At 46.9% G+C, this 7500-nt stretch overlaps 1 pseudogene; it reads right to left on the bottom strand.

Annotated features, from left to right (window-relative positions):
• The window catches only part of LOC124022436, a 113612-nt pseudogene that overhangs the window by 5772 nt on the left and 100340 nt on the right, over window positions 1–7500 (bottom strand).

The following is a 7500-nucleotide window of genomic DNA, read 5'->3' as shown; positions in this document are numbered from 1 at the left end:
GAGGAGGTCAGGACTAGAGGAGGAGGAGGTCAGGACTAGAGGAGGAGGTCAGGACTAGAGGAGGAGGTCAGGACTAGAGGAGGAGGAGGTCAGGACTAGAGGAGGAGTTCAGGACTACTAGGAGGAGGTCAGGACTAGAGGAGGAGGTCAGGACTAGAGGAGGTCAGGACTAGAGGAGGAACCATACAGTACCTTTGTATTTTCCTTATGCTGCTTTGACGGGGCAAAGAAACGAGAGGCACGTAAGAGACACATTCTGTTCATTTTCTATTCATACACAGAGGCTTGTTTGGAGGGCTATGGAGCTAGATAGAGGGTTATGGAGCTATATAGAGGGTTATGGAGCTACATAGAGGGTTAGGGAGCTACATAGTGGGTTAGGGAGCTATATAGTGGGTTAGGGAGCTATATAGTGGGTTAGGGAGCTATATAGAGGGTTAGGGAGCTATATAGTGTGTTAGGGAGCTACGTAGTGGGTTAAGGAGCTACATAGTGGGTTAGGGAGCTATATAGAGGGTTAGGGAGCTACATAGTGGGTTAGGGAGCTACATAGTGGGTTAGGGAGCTATATAGAGGGTTAGGGAGCTACATACTGGGTTAGGGAGCTATATAGTGGGTTAGGGAGCTATATAGAGGGTTAGGGAGCTACATAGTGGGTTAGGGAGCTACATAGTGGGTTAGGGAGCTATATAGAGGGTTAGGGAGATACATAGAGAGTTAGGGAGCTACATAGTGGATTAGGGAACTACATAATGGGTTAGGGAGCTATACAGAGGGTTAGGGAGCTACATAGTGGGTTAGGGAGCTATATAGTGGGTTAGGGAGCTATATAGAGGGTTAGGGTGTCATGTTTTGTCTTATATTGTCTTGTCATTTTGCTTTTCCTTCTGTTCGTTTTCCCCCTGCTGGTCTTTTTAGGTTCGTTCCCCTTTTTCTCTCTCCCTTCCTCTCTCTCTTCTCTCTATCGTTCCGTTCCTGCTCCCAGCTGTTCCTATTCCCCTAATCAATCATTTAGTCTTCCCACACCTGTTCCCTATCTTTTCCCCTGATTAGAGTCCCTATTTCTCCCCTTGTTTTCCGTTTCTGTCCTGTCGGATCCTTGTATATTGTTCACCGTGCTGTGTCTTTGTTTCGCCCTGTCGTGTCGTGTTTCCCTCAGATGCTGCGTGGTGAGCAGGTGTCTGAGTCTGCTACGGTCAAGTGCCTTCCCGAGGCAACCTGCAGTTTATTATCGAGTCTCCAGTCAGTTCTCGTGATTACGAGTGAAATTGTTTTTATGCTTTATTTACCGCTCCGATTTGTCTAGGAGTATTGCTATTTCCTTTAACTGGATTAAAGACTCTGTTTTCGCCAAGTCGCTTTTGGGTCCTCATTCACCTGCATAACATAGGGAGCTACATAGTGGGTTAGTGAGCTACATAGAGGATTAGTGAGCTACATAGAGGGTTAGTGAGCTACATAGAGGTTTAGGGAGCTACATAGATGGCTCGGGAGATACATAGAGGATTAGGGAGCTACATAGAGGGTTAGGGAGCTACATACAGGGTTAGTGAGCTACATAGAGGGTTAGTGAGCTACATAGAGGTTTAGGGAGCTACATAGATGGCTAAGGAGCTAGGGAGCTACATTGAGGATAGGGAGCTACATAGAGGGTTGGGGAGCTACATAGAGGGCTAAGGAGCTAGGGAGCTACATTGAGGGATAGGGAGCTACATAGAGGGTTAGGGAGCTACATAGAGGGTTAGGGAGCTACATAGAGGGTTAGGGAGCTATACAGAGGGTTAGGGAGCTACATAGAGGGTTAGGGAGCTACATAGAGGGTTAGGGAACTACATAGAGGGTTAGGGAGCTACATAGAGGGCTAGGGAGCTACATAGAGGGTTAGGGAGCTAAATAGAGGGATAGGGAGCTACATAGAGGGTTAGGGAGCTACATAGATGGCTTGGGAGATATATAGTGGGTTAGGGAGCTACATAGATGGCTAGGGAGATACATAGAGGTCTAGGCCAGTGACTAGTGTGGAGATTGAAATGTGCTGAGTGTAGAAGGGGCTAGTGTAGAAGTCTAGGGGCCTACATAGGGGACCAATAGAAGGGGCTAGTGTATAAGTCTAGGGGGCTACAGAGGTGACCATTGGAAGTGGCTAGTGTGGAAGGCTAGTGGGCTACAGAGGGGACCAATAAAAGGGGCTAGTGTGGAAGGCTAGTGGACTACAGAGGGGACCAGTAGAAGTGCCTAGTGTGGAAGGCTAGTGGACTACAGAGGGGACCAGTAGAAGTGGCTAGTGTGGAAGGCTAGTGGGCTACAGAGGGGACCAGTAGAAGTGGCTAGTGTGGAAGGCTAGTGGGCTACAGAGGGGACCAGTAGAAGTGGCTAGTGTGGAAGGCCAGTGGACTACAGAGGGGACCAGTAGAAGTGGCTAGTGTGGAAGGCTAGTGGGCTACAGAGGGACCAGTAGAAATGGCTAGTGTGGAAGGCTAGTGGGCTACAGAGGGGACCAGTAGAAGTGGCTAGTGTGGAAGGCTAGTGGGCTACAGAGGGGACCAGTAGAAGTGGCTAGTGTGGAAGGCTAGTGGGCTACAGTGTAGTCTGTATTCTGGGGATGAGACTCACAGTGACAGGGCATAGAGGGTTTCAGAGGTTTTGGGACATGCCAGACCAAATGACTAGCCTGCACTGTCCTACCAAGAGGAAATGAGTGCCTCGTTAGTTAATACAGTAATGAAGCCCAGCTGAGTTCTCTGGAGTGGACTCACACGCAAAGACAAACACGTCGTCACAACTCTCCTCAGTCCAGAAACAACAGCCTGCCTTTGATAACCGCCACAGTTACAAAACTGCTCATTTACTGAGTGGATAATAACTGTATTTTCAACCAGCGTCTCACATGGAGAACTGTTTGGGGTTGAAGTGTGTGGTGACAAAATGATATATCATTTGGAAAGTAAATCTGTCTGTCTCCTCTGTGACAGTATCTCTGTGACAGTCTCTCTGGACAGTCTCTCTGTGACAGTCTCTCTGTGACAGTCTCTCTGGGCAGTCTCTCTGTGACAGTCTCTCTGTGCAGTCTCTCTGTGACAGTCTCTCTGGACAGTCTCTCTGGACAGTCTCTCTGTGACAGTCTCTCTGGACAGTCTCTCTGTGACAGTCTCTCTGGGAAGTCTCTCTGTGACAGTCTCTCTGTGACAGTCTATCTGTAACAGTCTCTCTGTGACAGTCTCTCTGTGACAGTCTCTCAGTGACAGTCTCTCTGGGCAGTCTCTCTGTGACAGTCTCTCTGTGACAGTCTCTCTGTGACAGTCTCTCTGGACAGTCTCTCTGTGACAGTCTCTCTGTGACAGTCTCTCTGGACAGTCTCTCTGTGACAGTCTCTCTGTGACAGTCTCTCTTGGCTGTCTCTCTGTGACAGTCTCTCTGTGCAGTCTCTCTGTGACAGTCTTTCTGTGACAGTCTCTCTGGGCAGTCTCTCTGTGACAGTCTCTCTGTGACAGTCTCTCTGGACAGTCTCTCTGTGACAGTCTTTCTGTGACAGTCTTTCTGTGACAGTCTCTCTGTGACAGTCTCTCTGTGACAGTCTCTCTGTGACAGTCTCTCTGGGCAGTCTCTCTGTGACAGTCTTTCTGTGACAGTCTCTCTGGGCAGTCTCTCTGTGACAGTCTCTCTGTGACAGTCTCTCTGGACAGTCTCTCTGTGACAGTCTTTCTGTGACAGTCTCCCTGTGACAGTCTCCCTGGACAGTCTCTCTGTGACAGTCTCTCTGTGACAGTCTCTCTGTGACAGTCTTTCTGTGACAGTCTCTCTGTGACAGTCTCCCTGGACAGTCTCTCTGTGACAGTCTCTCTGTGACAGTCTCTCTGTGACAGATGGGTTGCCTCCCTCAATGTTCCAACGTTACGGGTTTACAGGTCTGTAGAAGTTTGGCCGTCAGTTGGGACAGAGGTGTTGAATTGTAAATGGGAAGCTGGTCAGCGGTGACATCACTGCTGTATCCGCTTGTTGCCCTCGCTAAACATGAGCATAACTCCCGCCCACATTTTAAACTCCGCCTACCCAAGCCTGTGATTCGTTGGGAGAGTCATCTGTCTGTTTTCCCCTTTCTAAATGTCAGAGAGAATCTGATATCCGGCCCAGATCTTGTGCCGTTGCTCCAACGTTGCTCCAATGTCTGGTTCTCCGAGACTATTTCTGTGAGGGAGGATTTTGGCTCGTCTGCCAGTGATTTTCCACCTGGTGAGTCAGGGAGGGCAGGTGACGTTCCAGACTGAGAAGGTTAGGCTAGGTGTGAGCGTGTGCGTGTGTGGTGTGAGTTTGTGTGTGTGTGTGTGCATGGTGTGAGTGCGCGCGTGTGTGTGTGTGTGTGTGTAGATCTCAGGAGAATGCGAAGAAGCAACTAGAAGCAACCTCTATCACTGCTGCCGTGTTGCCATAGAGACGGTGCCACTCACCGGGCCGGGACTATTTCAACAAGGTGTGTGTAGACAATTTAAATAATGTGTGTTTGCATTCCTAAGGTATCCCTCCTCTCTAGATGAGGGCTGATAAAGCTGACAGCTAACTGGATGAGAGGATGATTGACAGGGCAGAGATCTACCCTCTTCCTGTGTTCTACTGAGACCTCTAAATCAGAACAGTGTAGATGAACAACCACTTAAAGGGCTATTCCACTACTTTGTGAAAACGGCGCGTTGTCACAAAGTTTTGTCGGAAAAAAAATATTAAGTTCTACCCGATGACATCATCAAAAGTGATCTTCAAACACCATGAGATTCTCAGTGACGTTTGGAGCAAGAAAATACCCTCCATTGGGATCGAAACTAAATGGCGGTTTTGAAAATCACTGTTTTTAACTTTAAACCCACCCTGTGATGTCACAAAGCCTTTTTAAAGGGCTTCTAGACTTTTTAACCACAGATCACAGAGACGCGGTATTTTCACACACTGTATGTAGACGCTGGTTTGGTGCTGGAGAAGTGCCCCTTTAAAAGGCTTTAAGAAGCCTTCAGAAAACACTGTATGTAGACGCTGGTTTGGTGCTGGAGAAGTGCCCCTTTAAAAGGCTTTAAGAAGCCTTCAGAAAACACTGTATGTAGACTAGGCGCTGGTTTGGTGCTGGAGAAGTGCCCCTTTAAAAGGCTTTAAGAAGCCTTCAGAAAACACTGTATGTAGACGCTGGTTTGGTGCTGGAGAAGTGCCTCTTTAAAAGGCTTTAAGAAGCCTTAAGAAAACACTGTATGTAGACTAGGCGCTGGTTTGGTGCTGGAGAAGTGCCCCTTTAAAAGGCTTTAAGAAGCCTTCAGAAAACACTGTATGTAGACGCTAGTTTGGTGCTGGAGAAGTGCCTCTTTAAAAGGCTTTAAGAAGCCTTCAGAAAACACTGTATGTAGACTAGGCGCTGGTTTGGTGCTGGAGAAGTGCCCCTTTAAAAGGCTTTAAGAAGCCTTCAGAAAACACTGTATGTAGACGCTGGTTTGGTGCTGGAGAAGTGCCCCTTTAAAAGGCTTTAAGAAGCCTTCAGAAAACACTGTGTAAGTCGCTCTGGATAAGAGCGTCTGCTAAATGACTTAAATGTAAATGTAAATGTAGACGCTGGTTTGGTGCTGGAGAAGTGCCCCCTTTAAAAGGCTTTATGAAGCCTTCAGAAAACACTATGTAGACTAGGCGCTGGTTTGGTGCTGGAGAAGTGCCCCCTTTAAAAGGCTTTATGAAGCCTTCAGAAAACACTGTATGTAGAGTAGGCGCTGGTTTGGTGCTGGAGAAGTGCCCCCTTTAAAAGGCTTTATGAAGCCTTCAGAAAACACTGTATGTAGACGCTGGTTTGGTGCTGGAGAAACCTTTAAAAGGCTTTAAGAAGCCATAGGAAAACCTTCAGAAAACCTTCAGAAAACATTCATAACACCTTCATAGAATGAACAGAGGGTTTTTTCCAAAGATGCTTCAGTTAAACGTTTAAAGATCTAGTTCATTATGTAAATACTCTGTGTCTTTAAGAAACTGAGAGAGAAAAAACCAACAGAGAGAAGAGAAGTGTGTCTTTAACAAACTAGCAATCTGTTCCTCGAGGTTGAAGAGAGAAACTGGCTCAAGACTTTAAAAAACCAACAGAGAGAAGAAGAAGAAACAGAGTGGGTGACAGTACGTGGGTTTAGATGATGCATGAGAGAGAGACAGAAGAGAGAGAAACAGAGAGAGAGGAGAGGAAGTGAAGAGAGAAACAGAGAGAGAGAGAGAAGTGAAAGAGAAACAGAGAGAGAGAGAGAGAGATAAACAGAGAGAGAGAGAGAGAGAGTGAAGAGAGAGAGAGAGTGAGAGAGTGAAGAGAGAAACAGAAGAAGAAACAGAGAGAGTGAGAGAGTGAAGAGAGAAACAGAGAGAGAGAGTGAGAGAAAGAGAGAAACAGAGAGAGTGAGAGAGAGTGAAGAGAGAAACAGAGAGAGAGAGAGTGAAGAGAGAAACAGAGAGAGTGAAGAGAAACAAGAGAGAAACAAACAGAGAGAGAGAAACAGAGAGTGAGAGAGAGAGAGTGAAGAGAGAAACAGAGAGAGAGAGTGAGAGAGTGAAAGAGAGAAAGTGAGAGAGTGAAGAGAGAAACAGAGAGAGAGAGAGAGTGAAGAAGAAACAGAGAAAGAGAGAGAGAGAGAGAGAGAAAGAGAAGAGAGAAACAGAGAGAGAGTGAGAGAGAGAGTGAAGAGAGAAACAGAGAGTGAGAGAGAGAGAGTGAAGAGAGAGAGAGAGTGAGAGAGAAAACAGAGAGAGAGAAACAGAGAGAAACAGAGAGAGAGAGAGTGAAGAGAGAAACAGAGAGAGAGAGAGAGAGAGTGAAGAGAGAGAGAGAGTGAGAGAGAGAGAAACAGAGAGAGTGAGAGAGTGAGAGAGAGAGAGAGAGAGTGAAGAGAGAAACAGAGAGAGAGAGAGAGAGAGTGAAGAGAGAAACAGAGAGAGAGAGTGAGAGAGTGAGAAACAGAGAGAGTGAGAGAGAGTGAAGAGAGAAACAGAGAGAGAGTGAGAGAGAGAGAGAGAGAGAGAAACAGAGAGAGTGAGAGAGAGAGAGAAGAGAAAGAGAGAGAGAGTGAGAGAGTGAAGAGAGAAACAGAGAGAGTGAGAGTGAAGAGAAAGAAAGAGAGAGAGAGAGAGTGAGAGAGAGAGAAACAGAGAGAGAGTGAAGAGAGAAACAGAGAGAGAGTGAGAGAGTGAAGAGAGAAACAGAGAGAGAGAGAGAGTGAAGAGAGAGAGAGAGTGAGAAGAGAGTGAAACAGAGAGAAACAGAGAGAGTGAGAGTGAGAGAGTGAAGAGAGAAACAGAGAAACAGAGAGAGAGAGAGAGAGTGAAGAGAGAAACAGAGAGAGAGTGAGAGAGAGAGAAGAGAGAGAGTGAGAGAGAGAGTGAAGAGAGAAACAGAGAGAGAGAGTGAGAGAGTGAAGAGAGAAACAGAGAGAGTGAGAGAGAGAGAGTGAAGAGAGAAACAGAGAGAGTGAGAGTGAGAGAGTGAAGAGAGAAACAGAG

This window comes from Oncorhynchus gorbuscha, unplaced genomic scaffold, assembly GCF_021184085.1.
Source record: "Oncorhynchus gorbuscha isolate QuinsamMale2020 ecotype Even-year unplaced genomic scaffold, OgorEven_v1.0 Un_scaffold_1388, whole genome shotgun sequence".
In the NCBI taxonomy this organism is placed as follows: Eukaryota; Metazoa; Chordata; class Actinopteri; order Salmoniformes; family Salmonidae; genus Oncorhynchus; species Oncorhynchus gorbuscha.
This window is presented reverse-complemented; position numbering and strand designations above follow the sequence as displayed.